Source organism: Carassius gibelio, chromosome B14 (assembly GCF_023724105.1).
Source record: "Carassius gibelio isolate Cgi1373 ecotype wild population from Czech Republic chromosome B14, carGib1.2-hapl.c, whole genome shotgun sequence".
Taxonomy (NCBI): Eukaryota; Metazoa; Chordata; class Actinopteri; order Cypriniformes; family Cyprinidae; genus Carassius; species Carassius gibelio.
In genome coordinates this window covers 20,579,312-20,605,999 of record NC_068409.1, presented here as the reverse complement: position 1 = coordinate 20,605,999, position 26,688 = coordinate 20,579,312, and the positions used below count along the sequence as shown (strand labels likewise).

At 37.6% G+C, this 26,688-nt stretch overlaps 1 protein-coding gene across 6 annotated transcripts in view; it reads right to left on the bottom strand.

Moving 5' to 3' along the window:
* Positions 1-26,688, bottom strand: part of tenm2a (teneurin transmembrane protein 2a) — a 404,535-nt gene that overhangs the window by 298,446 nt on the left and 79,401 nt on the right. For 3 of the 6 annotated variants that reach the window (XM_052574346.1, XM_052574351.1, XM_052574347.1), the window contains exon 1: positions 13,742-14,103. The exons of the other annotated variants lie outside the window; for them this stretch is intronic. The gene's annotated coding sequence lies outside the window, so the exon portion shown is untranslated. Of the gene's footprint in view, positions 1-13,741; positions 14,104-26,688 lie in introns of those variants that run through there. 6 annotated transcript variants of the gene reach the window in all.

Here is a 26,688-nt window from a genome sequence, read left to right as displayed (position 1 = left end):
AATAATTAAACCAAAAAGTACACGATTTATAAAGTTATTGGCTTCTAAAGTAAAGAGTCGACTCTGAATCGCTGAAACGAGTCGTTATAGATTTCAAATCTTTTGCCCATCTCTATGTACGTCACTAGGAACACTTTGCATAATAATCTCATAATAATATATAATGTCACATATATAGTAGCCTAAGAACAAAATAGCCAACGTATTATTATTATTTGAGGCACTTTCTTGCAGAATTTCACTGAACATATCAGACAACGAGAGTGCATGCCCCTCATCTGGTGCAGAGACCAGTCTTTTTTTCTGCGCTCTGATCGCTGCTTCTCCGCATCCAGCGTGGCCTGGATCATTTCTCGTGCGTGCTGCCTTATTTCCGCATCCAAGTAATGGTCTTTATAACGCGGATCAAGCACATTCGCGATGAAGTGCAGAGGATCCGAAAAGATCTCAATGAGACGTGTGCTAACGTACTCTATAAGACTGTACTTTTCTTTGTTTTCACTTCGTGGTCCGTCTTAATCTCTTTGTTAGGAGATGCTTTAGTGCTGTGAATAAAGGAATAAGAAGAGAGAGAATGTTCTCACTGGTGTGAAGTGAATCTCGCGGGGAGCTCGTGGTCTGCGCTATGCAGGTGCACGTGCAGGTCACGGTTTCTGTTTGCATCATCACAACATTTCGGCCGTGTTGTTTCGGTGATAAAAGTCTATCGGCCGAAAATGAAAATTTTCGAAAATTTTCGGTGGCCGAATATTCGGTGCATCCCTAATAGAAAGCTTGACATGTCTACTTTAAAACTAAACAAGTGCTGCCGAAAACAGATATTCTGTGATAAAGTAATCCATATGAAAACAACGCGATATCTGTTTCTCATGTCTCCCTTCGTGACCACGCCCCCGCGCTGAACGCGGTATTCAGATTCAAACTGAAGCGCGCGGTTTGAATACACCCACACAGAAGAAAAAGCAGCGAGTCTGTTCAAGTTTTTTATTTTACTGTTTGCTTCGCGGTGAGAGGAATAAGACATAATTCACCCCAAACAGATGCTAACGCATAGTTTACCGTGGAGGTGCAACCAATCAAACCTGACTATGTTAGTTGACCAATCAGAACACAGTATGCTACCGAAAGGTGGGGTTTAAGGAAACTGAATCTTTTGAACAGCTTCGCGCGAACCGTTTCGGGATCTCTGAGAATTGAGGTAATTTTAAAATGATATTTTGACAAAATGACAATGTTTTTAACCTTGGATGGATTTAAACCTAATGTACAGGACTTATAAACAGTGATAGGAAGCTTAGAATTTTCATCTTACTGGCTCTTTAAAATTGCAACATTTACTTGTCTTTACAACACAGCATTAAAAAATATTTCACACTTTTTCACCAAATATTTAACAGTTTTCCCCAAAAGAACGGATGAGATCTAAATTTGAAAACCAATGACTTAGGGAAAAAAAACAAAAAAAAAAAACAATTTACCTGCTCAGTAGTAATAGAAGCATTAAAATTCAATGACGCATCTCTGACTCGTCTCTGATTTGAAATGCTCTTTACCTTTTCTGCACCAAAATCAAACGGCAGCACACTTCCATAGCAATATCTTACTGCCCGCTTAATGTGAATTTAATGATAGCAATCTCCTATTTAACGTCAGTGTGTTCTGTAATGGAAGGCTCTCAGTGGGAGAGAGCTGGAGAATCATACGGTAAGACGCAGGAGCGGTGCTGGGGCGATGCAGCCGGAGATACTGTGAACCCGGCAAAGTAATCACACGGTACAAGAGTAAATCAGCCACAACATTTAGAAGTCTGGAGCATGTGAACAAAGCCCAGGAGGTAGTTAAGACTGGTTCTTAATGAGCTAATTAGGTTTGTTTAGGCAGCTTTTACATGCTGCTGGTAATGAGGGGAATGAGAGACAAATTTCTTTGCCAAAGAGGAGAGGATGTGGAAAGAGTTGTAAAAAAGAGCACTGACAATGGTTGTTTTGAAATCTTTCCATGCATGTTCTTCAAGCCAACGTTTCCAGATCGGTGTTATCAGACCTTTGACGTCAAACCTTGTAATGAAATAACACTGTCCAATTTCTCAGAGGGAAACAGCTTGCTTCCTTGCACTGACCGCAGACTGAGGTTTCATGTCACCTGTGCTCCGATAGCCAGGTTACAACAGACACACACACACAACCAGATTAAAACAACACATGCACACCCCACCTGCTGTCTGCTCTCACACTGGTGGCAAAATAATAAAAAGATTACATCTATTAATGCAACAAAATGCATCATTTCAAAGCGCTTGAGCATTCCGAAAAACACTCATCAGTGACTGTGGCCTTCACCGTCTGATAAAGCACTGCAGCAACAGGACCATCACAAGCCTGTCGTGCATAATTAATGAAAGAGATGAGAGCTGTTAGCCACACTCACACACACACACATACACACACAAAAGCTGAGATGCCTGGTACCAGGGTAAAAGAAGTTAGATGAATGAGATAGGACGGTTTAATTTTAAATAGCTGTACAGAATCTTGTGCATCAAACAGGAAGTCTTTTCTTTGATCTGAACCGCTGACTGCCCAATGCCATCAAATCGCACACATAAATACAGGTGATTGTGTAGAGCTGACAGTTCAAGGGTGAGTTTTACAAAATGGCAAGGGATGTGATAGTCATATTTCAAAAGTATTTGAAAAATGTGTATAAAGAAAATGAAGCCAGTTTGTGAAGTGAGATTTCAAACATTACTTTTATTCAGCAAGGACACAATAAATTGATCAAAAGGAATATTTGTTATCCAATAAATATTTCCATTTCAAATAAATGCTGAATATTTTATTTATTAAACAATCCTAAAAAAAATTTATGTATTGTTTGATAATTGATGATAATAATAATACATTAATATATTTTACCAAATATTTTTTTATGATGATGATGACGACAATGAAATGTAGCCATGGTGAGCACATTAAAAAAAAAAATAAAAAAAAAATTCTTTTTTTTTTTAAAGGACTTAAAATAACTCTAAGCTTTTTAATTGTACTGTATTATAACTACACATCAAGTAAGCACATCAGTATAAGTAAATAAATAAATCACAGTGCAATAGATAAATAAATCTCAATGTTAAAACAAATAAATACTTTTTTTTTGTTCTTTTCTTGAAAAAATGTACCTTTTCCCCATTTTGATTTGAGGATGAAGTATAATCCAGCCATTTTCTGTGTAATTCATCCTCAAAGGGAAGCATGCTGAGAAGGTCGCTGAAAGCATTTGTCTGAACTAGCAGTGCTTTCCATTTCTCTACCTAGAAATGTCCCTTTAGTCTTCTCTACAGAGCATAACACGAATGCTTTTAGCACCTATAATCAATAGAAGAAATTGTTTCAATATCACTGATGTGTGCGAGGTGAAAGGTAGTGGAAGGGTTTAGACGGGTACCCTACAAGTGGTATATACACAGACACACACACACACATCCACAAACAAGGACAGAAGAACACCTATAGAAGGGTCATCACATACAAAATGTGCCCAGGTAAGATCTTTCTCCTCCAACTCCCAGGAAATGACTGCATACATGCGTGAGAGAGAACCTGTGTGTTTTGTGTTTGGGAAGAGGGTGTTCAGAGGTTAAACTTGTACTCCTGAAAGTGTTCCCAGCAGAGATTAATCATTCCGGGCCGGGATGCATCATCGCAGCCATAAATCATTGGGCCTGACCTCTCTCTTGTGATATTAGTGAAGAGCGGTGAGTGGCGAGATTGCTCTCTGCGTGATGGTTGCCACAAATGGTTTGCACATTACATATCTATCAAAGTGCATGTATCTCAAGTCAGGTAAATATGGAAACAGCAATTGCATCTCTTTCTTAAAAGCACTCAGAGGCGTTTTTGGGATTAAAATGCATCAGATATAAGTGAAATAGGTGTCCGGTGATGATCACATCAGTCATTGTAACACAACAAACACAGAGTATGCCAAAAAAGCAGCCATTCAGATACATCTGTTTTGAATCATGGGCCAACCCCAAATGCATGTTTGCCTTGAAAGGCAGTACAGGAACCGCACACCATTCAAACGGTCATTTGAAATGAAACTGAGCAGTCGCATCTCTTCACAAAGAGCTCTTACACAAGGACGTTAGCAAAGCATACAGTCATTAGGTCACTTCAAGAAGCAATTTTGCCATTTATGATCACATGCACCCTCCATAGTACTCACTTCAAGTGCTTTGCCCTTCTAAGTGAGTAGGGCATACTGATGCTCACTTCTGAATGCAGTTCATCCCTTTTTGCTTGTTCAGATTTGCTGACATGTCTTTAGAGGGTGTGGTGGTGTAATTCAGTGGCTAAGTCAGAAAAAAGTTAGTAAAAAAGTCTCTAATTTCTTACAGCAACTATAAAATCACAAACACGTGAACTCTTGTATTGGCACAGACCTAAGCCAAATATCCGGTTTAGCTGCAGATGCTCAAACTGGCAGCGTTCAGGAGGTATTCACTGCTCTTCTGCTTCACTTCTGCTGCTTGTCTTGAAAAGCATAAACATCTTTTCAGATCACAGCACATTTAAATGGGATCAAGGCCAATGGGATTGCAGACTTATTGTAGTTGTCCTCTTTTTTCCTGAGTTTTGCTGTTGGTACATGTTCTTTTGCGTTTTCTAAAATACATTGACTTTGCTCTCGTGTCAGCAGGTCAATGCTGAAGCTTTGCTATAGAATATGCATGTGGCCTTTAGCAAGCTAACAGAGAGGGTTTTGCTTTTTTCCAGAGAGCAATTGAGGGTTTTTTTTTTCTCTGATGAACACAGATGTTATCACCTGCAAGAAGTCTCTACAGACCCTCAGCGGTGACCCTAGGTTTCTGTGTCACCTATTTTAGTATTCTGTTCGTCCCTTTACACTAATCACTGTAAGAGACCCACTGCTAGAGAGAGCAGCTGCTGAATTTCATCTTATAAATGGAGATCTGAGTGTTTGTGCTTTCTTCAGCTCGCATCAGAATGAATGCATTTAACAAATGAGTGCACATGAATGTGATGTTTAATTACCAGAAACCAGAGAAACTTTGTTTTTCTTTGAGCCCTAACTTTCTCTAAAATACTCATTTTAGCTGATTTGTGAGCGGTTTATCTTCAACCAAACTGTGAGATACTTAACTACATAGATAAACTATCAGTCACATGGTTATGGCTCCAGTGCAACTTTTCTAACTGCTAAAATTTATAAAAGCATTTATGAGAGTTTCAAGTCATCAAATAATTTATCATTATTTATTAATTTGCCTTAAAGCACTACTAATCAGCAAATACCCATATCTTCTAAAGCGCAGGCTTCTTATTCTCATTTTCTTATGTTGTTCTTTATTCATTATTTCTTTAAACAGAACTGTAAAAAACCCTCTTAAGAATTGAATGAACTAAACATCACGTTAGCTGTAGAAACATCTGAGTTTATTTAATTACTTTTGTCTAGAGTCTCAAGAGATGTTATCTGATCTAAACTCTAAACAAAAATCCCCTCTCTCTCCATCTGTTGCTCTCAACGTCTCTCTATTTACCATCTTCTTTCTGTTAACACGTAGTCACCGCATAAAAATCTTTGTGATATAATAATGCAATTATTTCAGTCAACATAGTCATAACTACAAATGTGTGTGTGTGTGTGTGTGTAATTAAATACTGTAAATAATTATCAATATTATTGTTTTTCTGTGTGTTTGATCAAATAAATGCAACCTCTGTGAGCAATAGACATTTCTTTAAAAAGAAAATAGTAAAAACACACAAAGTGATGTACCATCCCTCAAGAGCTGCAAATTAAATTAACAATCAGCTAGAACATCAGGAGCCAAGATAGAAATGAGAGGGGAAAGAGAGAAAGAGAGAGTACTGAATAAGCTTTAAATGACAACATGTTGATGAAACAGTACAGACTATAGCTCAATCAGTTTCTGGTAAACATCTACAGTTAAAGCACGGAAATTAACACGAGTGAATAAATTTAGATAGAACAGCATTTGAGTGTCCCCTCGCTTTCACCCCACTGAATAGAAGAGCCAGTGCCAGGAATCACAGTCGGATGATGGTTTTGGGAAGCTCTGCTGTAACTCAGCACCAATTCAGAGTGCCAGCGGCGAGGTATCAGAGCGGGCAAGACACCGGTGACAGATGTCTAGGGGGTTCTTCCTCTCCGATACAGGCTGAAGATAGCATCCTGGGCCATTGCCAAATCAGCACTGAGTTTGCCTTTGCAATAAGACACCATCAATCAGGAACTCCCTTGCTAACAGCTAAAACCCATGTTTATACAAAGAATCACAGAAATTCATGAACCAGCTCCCAGAAGTTAAAAACTCCATGAAATGGTTTGACAAGCAAAGTTAACTTTTCTGTGCTGATGTATTTCCTATTACTGAATGTAGAGCACGCAAACTTGCTTTACAGAGAAAGCTACTATAGTATTATTATAAAGCATATGTATTTATTTTTGCTACTTTAGGTCTGGTATAATAATAATAATTATTATTATTATAATTATATGTATAACATCATGTTAGCTGTAGAAACATCTGAGTTTATTTAATTATATATATATATATATATATATATATATATATATATATATATATATATATATATATATATTAGGGGTGTAACGGTTCACAAAATTCACGGTTCGGTTCGATACGATACACTGATGTCACGGTTCGGTTCGGTTCGGTTCGATACGTTTTAGATACAGCAAAATGTAAAAACATCTCAACTTTTCAGAATGCCGCAAGCGCACCGCGAGTCATGTGACAAGAACTAACCAATCAGCTTCATCCTTTCCCGTAACAACGTTGAGAGCTCAGCCAAGATGAAGGATCAGCTGATCATAGTTGTATATGGATTGCAATTTTGAAATAAATTTAGTAGCAGAGCTACTGCAAGCGATTTTTAGAGCTGCAAATCCATTTATCCTTCGCTGAAATTTCCGCGTCTCATGGAGAGAGCACGTCATTGTTGCTTAGCAAAGACAGACGCCTCATGAGCGAGCCCGAGCGCTTCTGCCCGAGCGCTCTCTTGCCATCACCATTATAGCTTAAAGGGAATCCAAAGTGCACCCAAACACCAGACCTGTTGGTTATTGGAGGATCTTCTCATTTCTAGTCTGTTAAACGCATTGGCTATTTTGCAACGAGCCTTCAGCGCGTACTGAGTGAGCGAGCGCCTGCTGAGTAGCCTAACATAAACATATAAGATGGTGTTTTTTTCTTCTTCGGGAGTGTCAGGGGCGTTGCCTGTTACGTTGTTTGGGTTATTGGGCTACCTTGTTGAACGCATATCATTATATTTCTATCTCTCTCTTTTTTTTTTTTTTTCCAAATATAATTAATTACTCCAACGAACCGTTCGGTATACATAATGTGTACCGCGTACCGAACCGAAAGCGTCGTACCGAACGGTTCAATACGAATACGCGTATCGTTACACCCCTAATATATATATATATATATATATATATATATATATATGTTTTGGAAAACAATTAAGCTGCATTAATTTGATTATTCATTGAAAACTGAAATACCTGTTTTCTATTTTAATATATTTTAGAATTGTATTTATTTCTGTAATGTAAAGCTGAATTTTCAGCATCATTACTCTAGTCTTCTTCCGTGTCACATGATTCCGAAATCATTCTAATATGATGATTTGCTGCTCAAGAAGCATTTCTTTTTATTATCAATATTGAAAAAAGTTGTGTTGCTTATTATTTATTTTATTTTATTATGTGTATGTGTATGTGTGTGTAAATGTATATCTTAAGTTTTTCAGGATTCAGTGATAAACAGAAAGGTAAAAATAATTTATTTTGAAATGGAAATGGATTATAAGTGTCTCAAATGACACCTATGCTCAAAGTATTAATTATTTCAAAAAAAAAAAAAAAGAAAAAGAAAGAAAAAAGGATACGACAACAAACTTTCAAATTGTATTATATAATATATATAATTCATACTAATAGCAATCCAATCCTGCTTTGCAGCAATGAGAGCAGGAGAGACTCTTCTCGTGCTAAAAGTTGCTTTTAAGCTGCTATTTAATTGTAAGTCTGTCTGGGTCATGGATTTGACACCATCACCTAGTTAACGCTTATCAACAGCAACCTGAGCTGTGCCGTGTTGAGGTAAGCCGCATCTGTCCCGGCCTGACTAGAAGTGAAAATATCAGCTGTTAACTCTGTGGTCAATGTCGGCCTGACCTATCATGAAGACATATTGAAGATTGCAGATACAGTTCATCAGCACTCTGATGTTCTCAGCTGTCCGTGTGTGAATGCGGTTTTAGATGCATTAGGGTTATTATACACTCCCACCCAACACTGTAATCTCTTAATCTGCTGAGGACTGGAATCACAGGCTGCATCTGTCAGAGTGCTTGACAGGGGAGAGACCATACACCTAATGTGTCAACACACCACACAAGCATTTTGTGACTTCCTGTGAGAAAGCATTTCAAATCTGGCACTTTATGCCAAGTCAACAGTCAAAACCCTCACCACAAGTGCACACACACACACACACACACACACAGACACATTCATCCATTAGTGCATCTCCATACCTCGGACAAACACTCCATTCCCTGACACACACACACCATCTATCTGGTCTCATTCCCAACTCTCCTTCACACGCCACAGACCTGGCTGAAGGACGCAGGACTGGGGAGGGGGCCTTGATAATGATGCAGACACTCCTATAACTGCAAATGGATTTCGCTACATCAGCCAAGCCAATATGTACACACAAACACATCTACAACAACACACTCACACAAGCGTGAACTAGAGTTTTGCTTAACAATGCTAATTGGTTGAAAAGGGTCAGGCTTATGTTGACAGTAATGAAGACTGATGCTCTGGTGTGTCCACAAATGTGGGAGACGCCAGTGTGGGTATAAATAAATACTGTCAGCGCTAACCCAGATCTGAAGTCTTGTGTACACGCATAAAAAGAGACTGAGTATAGTTCATATAACACATATTATAGCAAGCCATTGGAATACAGTAAATTTACAACAGATTAACAGTTTAAAACCGTGTCTACACAATTCAATGTAAGATATAAATAAAAATACACACACGTACAGTATATATTTTGAAAATATTTAGATGTTTATACATTTATATATTCATATTCTTATATTTTACATTATATATACATATATTTAATATATAAACCTAAGATACTTTTATTAAATATATACATGCATGTGTTTGTATTTATATATGCATAATAAATATACACAGTACACACATATATTATGTAAAAAAAACTTGTATTTTTGATGTGATTAATCATTTGACAGCACTAATAAATATTATACAGTGCCCTCCATTAATATTGGCACCCTTGGTTAATATGAGCAAAGGCGTTTGTGAAACTAAATCTGCATTGTTTATCCTTAAGATCTTTCATTTAAAATAAATAAATAAATAAATAAATAAATAAATCACAAAATTTTAACCTTTCAGCGAAGTAAAACAATTGAAAGTTGGGGGGAAATTCTGCTGATGAAATAAATGTTTTTCTCCAATGCATGTTGGCCATAATTATTGGCACCCCTAGAAATTCTTATGAGTAAAATATCTCTGAAGTATATCCCCATTCATATTTACCTGACTAGGAGCATGAAATTGTCCAGCCATGACATTGATCATAAATATGAGGAAACAAATGCCAATTCCCTTAATCATCCATCACAAGGAGTAAAACCAAAGAATATAGTTCAGATGTGCAGAACAGAAAAGATTGTTGAGCTTCACAAAATAGAAAGTGGCTTTAAGAGAAGAGTTAAAGGATTGAAAATCCCCATTTCCACCATCAGGGCAATAATTAAGAGGTTCCTATAAACTAAAGATGTTACAAATCTACCTAGAAAAGCATGTGTGTCTATATCATCCTAATGCACAGTGAGGAGGAGAGTTTGAGCAGATAAAGACTCTCCAAGGATCACAGCTGGAGAATTGCAGAGATTAGTTGGGCCTTGGGGTCAGAAAGCCTAAAAAATATAAAATATTAATAAAACAGCCCCTACATCACCATGTCTTTCGGGAGGGTTTCAAGAAAAATTATCCTCGCTCATCCAGAAACAATCTCCAGCATATTCAGTTGTCAGGCGAAACGAAAAAAAAAGAGCTTTTGAGCAGCAAACCAACCATATTCGTTTAATACAAACAGGGATGAAAAGTACCCCATGTCCAGGGTTAAATATACTGCTGGATCTTTAATGTTGTGGGCCTGTTTTTCTGCTGGAGGTCCTGGACATCATGTTCAGATACATGGCATTGTGTATTCAATCAGATACCAACAGATACAAATTCTAAACCTGACTGCCTGTTATTAATCTTATAATGGACCACTCTTATTACGGAGTACTCCAAAACAAACATCAATATGAACACAAAAATCAGTCACTGATCACAAAATGAAGCTTCTGCCATGGCCATCCCAGTCCTCTGACCTGAACCCTATAGAACATGAGTGGGGTGAACTAAAGAGAGGTAGCACCAACATGGAGCTGTGAATCTAAAATATCTGGAGAGATTTTGGATGAAGAAATGGTCTCTGATCTTTTATCAGGTGCTCTCCAAACTCATCAGGCATTATAGGAGAAAACTCAGAGCTTCTATCTTGGGAAAAGGACATTGCAATAATTGGGTGCCAATAATTGTGGCTAACATGAACTAGAGAAAGCAATTATATATATACACACACACACTCATATTTTGTTATCATTTTCTCACCCTCATGTCACCACAAACTTGTGAAACATAAATTATAAGAAATTTCTGCTCTCAAAACTTTTTTACATAAAATAGCAATCAATATTAACCAATACTGCTTCTTCAAAATATTTTTTTTCATTTTTTAGTTCAGAAGAAAGGAAGTTGTACAAAGTTCGCTCAAAGTTATTTCGTTTTTCCATTGCATACATTGGTGTGACTATATGGATGTTCTGATTTGAACTGAGGTGGCCTTGAAGCTTTAAGATCCATTCACCTAGAAGAAGGAAGATGAGTCTAAAGCATATATTTAAACAAGTTGGACATTTGTTGCTGTTTGTAAACATGTCTTTACATAAAATGTGAAAAATGACAGTCTTACGAAGCAAGGCTTCAGGGTACAGGGGGATGCAAACAGAAGGAGTTTACATTCAGCAAAGGTGCTCAGCAGAGCCGGGTTGAGTCGAGCATCTGCTCTCATTTTGGAGTTCGTAGAGAGATCTGTGCTGTTCGTGGCCCAAAGAAGGCAACGAGCCAGTGTGTGAGCTTAAGGGGGTTAAGGCCACACACAAACACACACACACTAACTGAGAGAGAGAATGAGAGTGAGCACTGCTAAGTGTGATCGGCTCTACACTGCTTACTCTGCCATGTTAGCTGGAGTTACACTGTGCCAACTGGGCCAGGATGAGGGATTGTGTATGACATGCACGGCTGTCCGGCGTTAAAGCCGTTTAGCCATTCAGTGTGAGTATGTGTGTGTGTGTGTGTGTGTGTGTGTGCGCGCTTAGAGTTATCTACACATATACTGCTTACATCTAAATATTCAATTGGGTTTCACACACACCAGGTACCAAGAGGCTGATAACGATGTCTTGCAGGTGCCTACTTGATAGTAGGATAACCAGTCCAATTTTCATTCCCTTGAAAATGCATGTAGGATTTTTAGAAGTAAGGCACAAATACGCAGTTGGCCAGATTGTTAGTCTGTATCTGTGAAAACTGAAGAAGATTTGACTCATTCTGTTCAAACATCTCACATTCTCACTTTCTCGCCCTCTGCTGATCTCTACTTGGTGTCCATTAGTTTTTGAGCTCTAATTGAGAGATACGGTACATGAGAGGGGGATCAGTCGGAGGGAAGGATCGGGGGGAGATCGCGCAAGCAGATGAAAGCCAGAGACCCAGCAGGGAGCTTCCATCTCTTGATCTTTTCTATCTATTTTCTGACCGCCTCGTTCATATCGAAGTGCAGCAGTATCAATAAGTACACTAACTCACCTACTTTGAACTCGTCACATAGTTAGGGACATTCAGCCAACGCTAAGATAGTATAACACAAGATGATAACAGATATGATTCATAACTGTTCAGTAAAGTCATTCCACTTTCTTCTGAGACAGCTAAAATGAAAGAACTTGAGCAAGCGTTTCGGGGAGAGAACGAGAGGGTTCTTTAAACCTTGTAATTGGAAATTCGGTACTTAAAGAGATTCAATCATTTAAATTCTGTCATCATTTTCTCATTCTCATATCGTTCCAATTCTGTATGGATTTCTTTGCTCTGTGTAGCACAAAAGAAAACATTTTGAAAGATAATGGTAATCCAAAAGTTTTGGTTGCTAATGAATTTGTCATCCATAAAATGGAATTCAACGAGAACCGAAACTTTTTGATGTTATAAACATTAAATCAGCTGTTATTCCACAATATTAAACCTTCTGAAGGAAAATAGATGGTGAACAAATTGCAACTGTGCATAATGCATTACTTCAGAGATAAATGAGAAGAATCAATGCTTGCTCTTTGCCATTACATCCATCTATCTAAAGTGCACAAATAACAGGGTATTCTAGATCCAAACACATAATTGTCACTGCAAAACGTGCCACATAAATTGGAAACTACTCATTGTTGGGTTAACTTATCCATTAGATACAAAAAGCACCATCATGGTATCTACTGCACTCACACAAAAACATGCATCTGGCTCATAGCTTCACCATTTTTAACCAAATAATTTATCAGAAATTAATCATCCGACATCAAAACTTGTTTTGTGTATTCTAATGGATGATTTATGGAAAGCTCAGACAGTAAATAACATACTGTATGATGATCTGTTCCTCATATGCACACTAAATATAGTTAATGTGGACTTTTAAGATATGTATGGTTTGACATATCCAGTCACTATCCATGTGTTAACCAGCAGAGAAAACTCGTACAGGTTTGAAGCACCTTGAGTTGTGAATAAATGATGACAGAATTTTGGGATGAACTACCCCTTTAAGGTGCATAGCAGCAAAACAGTCAACCTTAGAGAGACAAAACACTGAATATTCTGCTGTAAACGGATTCAATAACACACTGTTTTCCCTGCTGAAACACTAAGTAGTGGTCTGTGCCTTCTCTGACCTTAACGGAGCATAATACACTAATTGCGGCTACACCATTAGCCATTTCTGGCATGTTCTGCAGCTGCTGATGATATATGACCTTATGCGTAGCTGTCAATAGCCAGAAGGGAAATAGATGCAGAGGGTCAGACGCTTCACCGAGAGCGCGCTCTCGTAGATGGACAGTGTCGGTATGCGGTCTCCTTGAACCGGACCGTCACGGACTGTAAGCCTGTTTCTCAACCATCTAGCTTTTAAACCCGCAAAACTGCAAAGCGGACGCGAGAGACAAATGAAAACTAAAAAAAAAGTGTCCGGCGCGTCCTTTTGGCGTTCCGCTCAAGCGCCAGAAATAATGAGGATGATGAAACCAACGAGAGAAATCCACATTACCACGACTAAGATCACACGACAGGGCCAGTTTAACCAAAAGGATCTGTCAGTGAAGCGACACTGTTTAGTTGCATTTTCAGCATTCATACAAGTGTAGAAAAACAGCCGGGACATTAACGCGTGCTGGTAAAAACACACAGAGCTTGACATATAAATGCAACATCTTACCTGTGCTGGACAGCCTTTTCATTTCCCGAAGGAAACTTTTATTTCCCTCGAGGAGCACCTTCCAAACGCGACGCCGACGAGTCGATACTTTTCTGAAGATAACTGTCAATTGCTTTAAATATAGAGCATCGCACGTGAAAGCAACTGATAGCGGATAAAACGCCTAACGCAGAAAGATAATGAGCACTGAATGGAGAGTCTGTTAGACGATGACCGTCCGTAGGGAAACCCTGCTGTCCTAAAATGCGCACGCGGCGAAACACGGTAAGATCGCGAGTCTCTACAACCTTCTGGTTTGATTAAGCGAAACAGTGGCGCGCGCTGAATGAGCGCGGGAGAGGGAGATCGGACGCTACCATTCACGCTGAGGGACAACTGACCGACGCCTCAAGCATCTGTCCAAGCGGATAAACATTAGAGCTGATGGAACGTGTGAGCCTTCGAGTCGCATTAAACCTAAGAGAGTGATTCAACTGTCATTTCCTTAAGGAGTAGCCTACTGTATATGCTCTCTCCTCAGGTACATGCCCTGCATGTGGGTGCACCTGCTTGAGATGTGAGAAGAATGAAAATTAGCTCTCTCTGTCTCTGTCTCTCTCTCTTTCTTTTTTTTCTTTTGGAGTGTCAAAAACACCTGTAATATCATATTCAGAATTATTTGGATTCAGTTATTCATGCAAGGCATAACACAGTTTACAGTGAACTTAATACTATCAAAAAATAAACCTAGAAAGGGTGATTAGGATCTAGCTACATTATCTATAAGCAAACGAATTCAAATGCCTATTTACAGAGAGAGGCTGTAATTTAGCACAAGAAAAAAAAAATAATAAAAAAGGAGGAGGGGGATTATGATTTTATTTGTCTCTACTAACAGCAATTCTAATAAAAATACACACTATTAACCAAATGCACCATAATCCACTTAAACCTGTATCATTTGCAGCCTTCTTGAGCAATGTCAGGGCTAAATTAGTTTATGGAGGTTTTTCACCTGTAGAAGAGATGTTTTGAAAGTGAGTGAATGTGACGTGGCATTCAGCCAAGTATGGTGACCCATACTCAGAATTTGTGTACCCATCCAAAGTACACACACACAGAGCAGTGAACACACACACAGTGAACACACACCCGAGCAGTGGGCAGCCATTTATGCTGCGGTGCCCAGGGAGCAGTTAGGGTTCAGTGCCTTGCTCAAGGGCACCTAAGTCATGTTATTGCCGGCCCGGGATTCGAACCCACAACCCTAGGGTTAGGAGTCAAACTCTAACCACTAGGCCACGACTTTGTGAAAGTCCTTTCACTGAAGTCTTTAGCACAAGTGAGTCAAGATCAATAATTTCAGCCTCATACCTGACAAGTAAATTTAGGAGGGTACAGTATGTCACAAATGGGGGGAGGGTTATTGCTCTGCACAGAAACAAGGTAACTGAAATTTGGTCTTTTAGTTCCACAAATTTGACACTTTGATAACCGCATTAATGCACCTGCAATGACATTACTTTAAAAAGGCACGAGAACAGGGCAGAATGAAAATGGGATGCAATTACAGCTCATAACCAGGGAGTCGTTGTTGAGCGTTTCTGCGTTATTCAATGCCAAACGAAGATCTACCACATATTTCCCTATAGGTTGGGAACATTAAAGCTTGATTATTTGAGAACACCTTGTTAGAAAAACCCCATGGCTGCTCATTGAAATGCACATTTCATAAATTTCTTACACTCTACAGGTGATTGTCTGATTTGGTTATGACCCAGCATGTGTTCCGTCATGAGATTTGTTTGGAGACAAAAATGGGGAAGCATTTAGTTTTGTCCCTGTCGGCTTGTGCCCCCCACCTGCAACAAGATAGAGGCCAGTGAGAAAGAAACTGTTTTGTACCAAGCTGTGATTCTCAATGAGGTTATTCTCTCTGCTTCAAACCAAGACTGCTCAGCATGGAGTTGTTTTCCTTGTCCCACAACCAAGATCAGTCGGCCTAAATCCATGTTCGGACGGTATTCGTCTCAAAGATACAATTTCAGCATTGCCACAACACTGACCATTTGTCCTCACACAAACCCACCTTTAGATTTTGTTACAAAATGTTGATTTACCTGTGATTTGCCAGAGAAAGTAAAAGAGTGGAAGTAAAAGAGAGAGCGAGTTAGTTTAAAGGTGCCTGCTGACACTTGTACAGTCTAAAAAAGCAGATCCACTCAATTCTCACACAATAGCGCAGATAATATGGAATATATGGATTTTTATATGGTACAAAGATATGATTAACAAAAAAGCTGTTATTTTAACATTTAATACATAAAAAAAAAAAACGTGAAAAATATATCAGAGGTAAAAAAAAAATGTTGCAGCATAACTCAGTTTCCAACATTGATAATAAATTGGCATATCAGAATGATTTCTGAAGGATCATTTGACACTTATGACAAATATCACTAAATAATATTTTGAAATAAATCATAATATAATTTTTTTTATCTTAAATTGTATAATATTTCACAGTATTAAGGTGTGTGTGTTTTTTTAATCAAATAAATAAAGTCTAGATGAACATAAGAAACGTCTTTTAAAACATAGAAAATGTTACTGATCCCAAACCTTTGAACAACACTGTATGTATATAACTTTGTATGTATAAAATTGTAATGCACATGAACCTTTGGAGTTCTTAATGCATATATAAAAATATAAGTTTATAGGCAGTACAAAATTAATGTCACAGTTCCAATAACTTATGACAAAAAAAAGACAGTTGTTCATGGTTCATAATCACCTGCATGAACATGTTGCAGAGAGCGATGAGGACTGCAGATGTGACCAGAGCAATAAACTGCGATGTCTGTAACTTAAGACAATGCTACAGAGAGACAGGAAGTACAGCAGATTGTCTTCGTAATACCAGACCACATGCGACCATATGAACCCCAAGATGTGTTCAAGAACTTGCAGTATATCTATTTACACATACAACTATTCAAAAGTTTGGGGTCAGTAATATTGTTTTAATCTTATTTTTACTACGGCTGCATTTATTTAATAATAAACTGTGATATTGTGAATATGTGTTTTTATAATATAAATTGAAATTGTAATCTATTCCTGTGATGCAAAGCTGAATTTTCAGCATTCATTACTCTGATATTAAGTGTCACTTACTCACGTACTTCAGTTTTTTGTGATTATTATGCATCAGACCTTCATTAAACGGATGGTGGTTGATCTACTGGCATACCGTTTGAGACTGGGACTAGGCTACTAGGTATATGAGAAAATCTTTCCATAGGAGACCAGAATTGACATGCAAACAGCACGCCAAAGTCACCTCATGTCAGAGAGCAGTCTATCAGTCTCTTTCCTGCAGATACCACACCACATCACGCCTGCGGAGCCAAATAATGTCTATTTTTGCATGTAAACACATGGTTTTGGAAGCCAAAGATGGAAAACATGATAGTCATGCTGCGCCTGTGTAAGTCTGAATGCAAAATAATATGTATGTGTTTGTTGGAAAGCCAGAAAAAGAGAGAAAAATCCAGGACAGGCGAGCAGTCAAAGCTCAGGTTCAACAAAGATATAAACTTGTAATTTCCAAAAGACAACAAAGGCAATGCCAGCGCCATGCTAAAATGATATGGAAGCATGAAATATTGCACACTGTATGGATGCACATGGATGTTCAATATTTCACCCCTGGGCTGCATTCCAATTCCACCAACGCTGTATATTTATGAGCCAGAGCTTCTCTTCTGACTCCAAATGAGAAGGGCAATGCAATCCTCTCCCTCAATCCACACCTGCTGCTATTAGATTTCCACCAAAGGCTTAGAGAGCCACAGAGAGCAAAGGTGTGCTTGTAAGCAGATGAGACTGTTAGAATCAGCATGAGGCCAAGCATAGGGGAGGACACAAAGCCCCTTCCTTTAGAAGCTTTTTCTCAGGGTTTGTGGGAGAGCCAAATATGCTCACGTTTGGAGGGGACTGATGCAGGAGTTAATTTACTTCCCCCAACTGTTCTGAGTGAAGAACTCCGATGTCAGCAGTGTTGAAGCTGCTTTCTTGAACCCTCATCTCTGAGGTAGCCTGGCAGAGGGTATTTTCAGAAGATTAGCTGAAGTCCTAATTCTCCTTAGCTCCTAAATCTTACAGACCTGCTATTTTCCACCAGGAATGAGGTACATGTGGGAACAACATTGGTTTATAATCTAATCTGACTCCTTTAGAAGCATCGCTTTGGTAAAGGGCAAATTGCTTTGGTAAACTGCACTGCTACATGCTGGAATTAGTGTGGAGGAGGCATTTCGCCTCACAAACCACAATGTAGGCGACACATTCTTTCTCTCCTAATTGCTGCATGGCAACGGACATTCTTGAACATGTAACAGGCCATTACTTACGATGGCAGAAGATGATGGGAGGTTTATCGATGGCTTTGATGTGCAATGAGCATTTCCTGATTGCTTTGCTTGCATCATCATTCATAACAGTGGCAAGTTCCAGGGTTAATGATGTCTCTGTAACTGCAAGCATGGCTTTGTGTGCATGTTCCTAAACCGCATTTGTTACATTTTGAGTAAGATGTATTGCACTGTTAATTATTTAATCAATTTTGATTAATTCCTAAAATGCAAATTAGCTCATTAAAAACCTGAATTTATAGAGTTACAAGTGATTAGCTTACAAAGCAGTACTGTGGCCTTGTGGTTAAGAGTGGATGGATATTTGATTGGAGTTAAATGCATATAATTGGACTGGCATAAAGAAAATGACAAGGGCTAAAATTCTGTATTAATAATTATAACAATTATGAATATTATTATTATTATAGGCAGTAATTTAATTAATCATAACAATAAAAAAAAACGAATTATCACCATCATGTTCCCATTAAAAACCACAGTTTAGAAGATGCTATTTTCATAATAATAATAATAATAATAATAGCACCAGTATTATTATTATTATTATTATTATTATTATTATTATTATTAATAATAATAACGAAAACAAATTATTATTATTATTATTATTATTATTATTAATATTATGAAGAAGAATAAGAAGGGCGAGTTCAACAAAAGATAAAAAGTAAAAAAATAAATAATAATAATGATAAAGTTTGAGATTAATTATATTAATATTAACAAGAAAAAAATATTGAAATCTAAAAATTATCTCCAAGTGAAGTAAATTTACTTAGTTTACTCTCAAAACTATATCCGTGCGAGCTTGCAGCCATGTACACAAATTAGAGGCTGCTGCAGGGGGTAAGTGGGCATTTATTTGAAGGGGGTTGCTTTGTGGTTGGGGGGCTGTCTCCCTCAGTAGGGGGTGGTGCTGGAGCACAGGCAGGTTGCCAGAAGGATGTTCCAGAAGAGAAAAAGAAAAGGGGGGGGGGGGGGGATAGGAGCCTGGGAGAGAAGGATCTGGCTGAAGGGAGACGTGAGGCACAGCACAGCTGGCTCTTAATTGAATTTTTTACTCAGCACTTTCACAGCTGTTTTGCTGAGATGAATGAAGAGCTTATATCTGGCACACATCCCCTTAGACACACACACACACACACACATATAGTCTGCCTACCCAGGTCACATGACTGGATGCATCCCAAGCCTTTCTCTGAGAACAAAGTCTCACCCTACATGTCCAATGGTGTGGAGTGAGCAGCTATCTCCATTTCATTCTCTATGGGAGCCGAGTGGCAGGCTTGAGCAGGGAATTGTGGGATTGACAGAGGAGCAAGCAGTGAGACCATCAAAAAGTTGGAAAATGTGGAACCGGAATACAAATTAAGGACAACAATGCTAAGCAGGAGTCCATCACTGCGAGGTAAAGACAAGTCAAGGTCGTGATATCTCTCGTAAATTACCAGTTCAATCATGCATACACAGGAATTCAAACTAATTAAAACCTGGAATTAAAAATAGTGGGAAATAAATAAATAAATGCCATTATTTGTATTAAAATAATGTATATTAGCGACTAAATGCTTTCTAAATAAATATTAGTAGTAGTAGTAGTAGTAGTAGTATAAAAATATGTCCCAAACAGAATTATAAACTAATTTTTATTTGTACAAAATATATGTATATTTGTAACAAACCTTTTAAACAAACAAATAAATAAAACATCTAAAAGAAGACATTTGAGATGCTGCTTTATTACTAGGTCAACAATCAAATATTAGCGAATTTGAAACCAAGGTCAAGGTTTTTTGTTTTTTTTTTCAGATATTTCCCTCACGCAGCAGACTGTGCCAGTGAAAGCATATGGTCAGTCCAGTACAATTAACACTCTTATATCATTGTAGTGTACAGTTCACTTTCAAATACTTACACTCTTGAAAATAAAAATGCTTCACGATGCCAAAGAAGAACCTTTTTGTCTAAATGGTTCCATAAAGAACCTTTAACATCTGAAGAACCTTTCAGTTACAAAAAAGTGCTTTGTGGAGAAAGAAGGTTCTTCAGATTATAAAAAGGTAAGAAAGAGACGGTTGACTAAATGGTTCTTTGCAGAACAAAAAATGGTTCTTCAGAGGCATTACAGCCTTTATATTTAAGACTGTACAGCACTGTGTCAAGAAACTCCTAAAGCTGCAGGTACAGTAAGAGTTACCCTTTTTCCTCAAAGAGATCCACTTATATGTCTTTACATGTGAGCTTTCAGAAGACTGAAAAGAATAGGATAAAATAGTTTCCTGTACAGTAAAACCAATTCAGTAAGAGGCAAATCTTTCCACAGACAGGAACGGAGGTATAGCCACGGGAACAGCAATAGATAAATGAAGCTCCCTCCTGCATTACAGTTGCTCAGCCGTGCCGTTTAGTGCTGTATTAGTGCGATCCGGCCTGCCTCACTTGCCGATTCTTGACCACATCTGAGCCCCGTCAGCCTCTCCTCAGGACATCCCAAATGACAGTGTCTTCCGCTTCATTTGAGTGATTCCTTCACAGTACAGTTGACAACAAATGAAAGCCACCTCATTAGATCCCTAAGCCCTGAAGCTAATGGGCCACAGAGAAAACAGGACTCGGCTCCATCCATTAATTATAATAATAACAATACCCAAGCTCCTTGGGCAGCTATTTGCTTTTCTTTTCAATTAATTTCATCACACACACTTGAGGGAGAAGACACAGAAAGCGAGACACATAATTGCAGACACCGAGGTCTGCAATTATAGTGGCCGTAGTAGTTGAGCCGATCTTTGGGATCCACAGGAACAAACACTGGAGGTTAAAAGCGTCCCAGTGTGCTGCCCAAACAGCACTGCAGAAAGAGGGAGCTATTCAGCGTATTCATGCCGGGGCCCACGAGAGAGAAGATGGAAGGATAGCAGAGCCGTGCCAGGGAGACGGGAGAAGAGATAGACAGATACACAACGCAGATAGAAATTTCTCCCAGAAGAGGTGAGGCACAGAGGGGAGGAGCTTTGACATTCCTCTCACCTCTTATCTTCCCTCTCTCCTCCTCTCACCCTCGGGGCTCACGCTAGGTGTTTAAACACTCCGGCGAGTGCAATAGGACATCGCTGGATAAGACGGAGAAATCTGCAGACTGGAAAATGTGTTTATGTCTGTATGTCATCCATGCATAATGCAGGGTTAGAGCTCAGCGTTTCCCAGCTCACTCCTCTCACCTGCCCAGTTTATTCTCTCACCAACTGCAGGTTTCAACTATGAGAACAAAGAATGCTGGATATATGATTATTTCAGTAAATATATCTAATGTTAAAAACAATTTAAAAATCAAATGCGTTTTTTTCTTTTCTTTTTTCTTTTAGTTTTTCTTTTGTTTACAGAATATAGAACTGTTCAAAAGTTTGATGTTTGTTTTTGTTTTTACGTTACATAGCCTAGATCAAAAGTGTCCGTAAAGACTTTTACATGGTTACTAAATTAATAAATTATTTAATGTTTTCAGCTTTCTAGTGATCGAAAAATCTTGGAAAACTAATCTTATCATGGTTTATACAAAAATATTAAGTACTAAAAATATTAAATACTAAATATTTAAAATATTTGTCAACATTGATAATAATAGGAAATAGTGATTTCTGAAAGATCATGTCACACTGAAAATTCAGCTTTATATTAAAATCACATTTAAAAAATATATTAAAATAGATGTTATTGTAAAGTTATTTTAAATTGCAAATAACATTTCACAATTTAATATTTTATAAATTAAATAAATGCAGAGTTGGTGAGTATAAAAGACTTCTTTCAAAAAATCTGAAAAATCATACTGAAGCCAAACTTTCAAATGGTGGTGTATGTTTAAGTTTGTTTATTTATTAAATTGTTCTTATTACATTAAAATGTTTTTGCTGTTGTTCAAAATAAACCTCACACAATTCTGTTTAATATTCAAAACAAGAACCTAATTTTGTTACATTTATATTCTAAAAACTTAATTCAATCTTGAATTTATAAACGTTATTCAAGATACACTATCTGAAAATAGGCTTTTACCTTAAACCAGATTTGCCTCTCAAGATAATTTATCTTGTTTTAAAAAACCGAAAGGGACAAGTTTCAGACTGTTCGCCTGCCAGGAGGAGTTGGGCATTGGGGAAAATGGGTGACATGCTGCTGCCAGAGTGAAATACAGAGACCTCCCAGATTGGATTCTCTTAATGAATTCAGAGATGCTATGAAATCATCTGAAAACTGTCATTTATTTTGTCACTGGTGCCAGATTTATACACAAACAAATCAGAGAGAGAGATGACATTTTCACTCCCGCGATGTGTTGTCATGAAGCAAAACCAACAAGTCTGACAACATACGCTTCCTGCGTACTGCTTGATAATGGAGCACACGGATTACACATCGACACATGACGGACGGTGATGTCAAACAACCAGGAACATAACTTGGATCAAAAGCGAGATGAGGGTGTTTAAACACTCTTACGGATCATCTTTAGATGAAAATAAATGCATCAACAAAGTGTGATATATCTTGATGCCACCAGCTGATTCTGGTTGAATGATGTAAAGATGTAAGTCCTGAAACTGAAAATGCTGTTCTAATAATGGCTAAAAAAGATGCATCACTTAGCCTACATTTTCTGGCATATTTTGGCACTATTATCAATCTCACGCCGGAGTTCTGAAAACACATTATCTCACATTTATTGTTGCAGTCCATCTGGCTGCCCAAGTTCAAACTCCATGATGAAAAACTCATGAAATGACAGATGACTCATGAAATGAAATTGAGGTAATAGGCAATTACCGTCCAATCAGTGTATATCTGTCCTTCCAGAACAGAGGATTAAGAGGATTTTATTATTTGAAAATACATATATTTATATATCCTGCAGCTTGATATTTTTGTATAATTCTGCTCTCAAAGTGGTACCAGCAGGAGTTCAACTGATTTTCAAGGGGACACAATGCTTGAGGACAACAGATCTTTTGAAATGGATGCAATGTAAGCTGGAATAACACTCGCTCATTCTCTATCAGCGATTTTGGGCACTAGACTTGTGCTCTTCTCAGCAGAATTATTTGTTCAACCTAATAAAAGTTGTTATTGATGAAAACTTGTGAAACGGCTGCAGCTGAGTGTGAATAATGTACTTTCTGAGAACTAACACACACACATTCACACCGAAAGATAGATTTGAAACTCTGCCATCACTCAAAACCCTATGACTTTCTTTCTTGTGTGTAGAAAAGATATTTAGCAGAATGTCCAAGCTGCTTTTTGTTATACAATTAAAGGAGATTGGGACTAGGAACTTCACTCTGATAGATGACTATTCCATTAGTGACAATCTGAAGAAACTGTACATGGTTAAACAGTTTAATTCGGTTAAACTGATGGCTGCCACGCATTAGCTTTGTATGTCTCTTGAGATCCTAAAACCATTTTAGGATGATGGGGAGAAAATATGTGTTTCTGCAAGCGCTTATTCCAAAGATGTAGTCCCATGGAAATGGCTCCAATTTTCTACCTGAAATCATGTCCATGACTGCTGTCTGAAACAAGATGAAGTTTTGGCTAGGCAAGGAAATGAAGCTTGTCCTTGCCCATCAATCAGACAGTGTGCAGACAGACAGCTGTTTAATATACAACCACCATTAGAAACCTCTCTCTCTTTCTCTCATGTCTTTCCCTTGCCCCTTTCTATCTTTCCATCTCTCTTGCTCTCTTTCTGCTCCCCGGAGACAGAGCTCAGGTAAAGTGCTATCTATCCACCAACAGATCTCATCATAACACCACCTCCTGTCTCGTCTTACACCCTATCTTTCAAACACATATGTCTCTTCTGAACACTTATCAAAACTTTTAAATTGCTTCCAGAATGGAGAATAGAAAATTTATTTTGCATTATGTGTATTAATAGTGAAAATAGCATTCATTCATTCATTTATTAATTCATTCATTCATTCAATCAATCAATCAATCAATCAATCAATATTGCCTGACTGACTAATATTCAACCGATCTCATCAAAGTACCTATCAATAGCACAAGTTTATGTTTCGATTTGGCATACTGTTTATATGCAATATAGATGCGTATCATATGTACACGATAACTGCATATCATATTCACGCAAACAAATTTCTTATCACAAAAAAAAAAAAAAACTGTGTAGTATATGCACGTCAAACAAGTGTGTATCACATGCACGGCAAAGTCAATTTTTTGCATATCAATACCACGATTTTATGTTTTTATTTGGCATACTATATATATATATATATATATATATATATATATATATATATATATATATATATATATATATATATATATACACTATATATACTATATATATATATATATATATATATATATATATATATATATATATATATATATATATATATATATATAGTCATTAGACTGGGCTTGAATATTTCAGCTTATGTACTGCCACATACCACAAAAGAAAGAAAGAAAGAAAGAAAGAAAGAAAGAAAGAAAGAAAGAAAGAAAGAAAGAAAGAAAGAAAGAAAGAAAGAAAGAAAGAAAGAAAAGTTCATAAATATTCTTTCAAGAACAAAATTTTAAACAATGAAAACATGAATGAATGAATGAATGAATGAATATTTCACATAGGCCTACGCACTGTCACATGTTCTGTCCTGAAAAAAATATAAAAAAATGTTGTACTACTATTTATCAATTAAATTGCTATTTTATAAATCAATTTATAATTAATTAATTTTACACAGAGATAAAGGAAAAGTTATTTATGACAGATGTTTCTTTAGCGTCTTGATTTGAATCTCATGTCAGAAAATATTTTTGAGTTTAATTTATACATGTATTATGTTTAGTTCTTTATGAAGTTACTGGCAACGGTTTATTTGCTTGCCAATTTTTTTTAATAGCCAATTTTTGCATTTGGTGAATTCTGGACCTTGGGCATTCAGTAAACTGTCTCCCGATCCTTTCTTCAACATGTTGAGTCGGCTGCAATGTTACACCCACTGCCGGGTGATTTATTTTATATTTTCATGCCGGGCTGTAATTTGTTGTTTAACTGTCATGGTTTTGTTGATGAAATAATCCACTATCATTCTCTCATGTTTCTTTTTCTCTTTATTCTTCTTTTTCACCCTGATAAGAAAAAAACTGCAATTTAATTTGATTCATACAAAGAGTTCAGTCTGTGCGAAGACACAATGCACGCTCACACAATCAATATTTCCTCCGGCTCTCACTCCCATCCTCCTAATATATTGAAAATGAAGTTAGAAAGATTGATTCTGTATGCGGTGCAACGGGCCAGTAGAAAATTAAATGAAAATGTAAATGAACGCTGTTTTGTTTCTCCAAAGTTGCACAGCGAGGTTTTTGCTGTCCTCAATTTGTATAATTTGGTATTTGTAGCCATTCACAGATACAGCGTGACTCTGCGAGCTAGTTTTGATTATTTATGACCCTCGCTAATTCACAAAGTGTCAGGACAATGTGATGACAGGAGGTGGGGTGGCTGAATACATTGACTTTTTTTTTTAATACATTGAATTATTCCCCCTTCTTATCTGTTCTAGTGTTTTGCATTCAGTACAGACACGTTCCTCATTCAGGTGAGATTTATGAAACTATTCATCCTTTAGTGATTCAGAATACCTGATCATTAAACATGTAGCTATACACATGTGAACGAAAAAAAAAATATATATATATATCCGAGCGTCTTCATCCACCAACGAAAAAAAAAGAGGTGTAGGCCAGCGAGTTAACAGACCTCCACGGCTATAGGAAAATACAATCTTTTGTTCCACAGACATCTTAAGCTATATCTGCTCAGACGGTACTGTACATCACCATACTGTAATGGCTCTCATTGTTGTAGGGGATCTGAGAGGTGCTATTGTAGTCAGACTGAGTCTAAATGGCAGTGTGGGGGGACGTTTCTGTACTAAACTGCCTTTCTGATGACTGCTCACACTTTATCCTGAACACCTGCTTCCTGACATGCTCTCCCAATCTCCCAGACTCCCCATTAAGCAGAACATTGAGGGCAGAAGAAAATCTGACATAAATCCTCAAAAGAAAGGGATATTCCTGCAGATTAAAACACTCTCCAGGAAATGCAGAGACAAGTCTGCCATTAAAGCCCATTTAATCCTCTCTGGAACATGACGGGATTGTTACAGTACAGCGGAGATTGCCAGAGGAGATAGACGCAGTGCTCAGGCATCTCTATTTCCCCGTCCACTGGCGCGGTTTCCTACGCTCTATTTGTAAAGTCATCAAAAGATGGAAATTGAAAAGAAAGGAGAATGTCTGAAATGTGTTTTTGAATGATGCGAGGCAAAATCTCATGCTTGTCTCTCATCTAGTCTACTTCCAGACTCGGGGAATAATGGTTTACTTATAACAATCAGGACAAAAAGGTAGGTGTATTCAGTTACAGCTCCGTTTGTTTAAAAATAGAGAAAGCAAGCAGAATTTGTGTTTTAATGAATA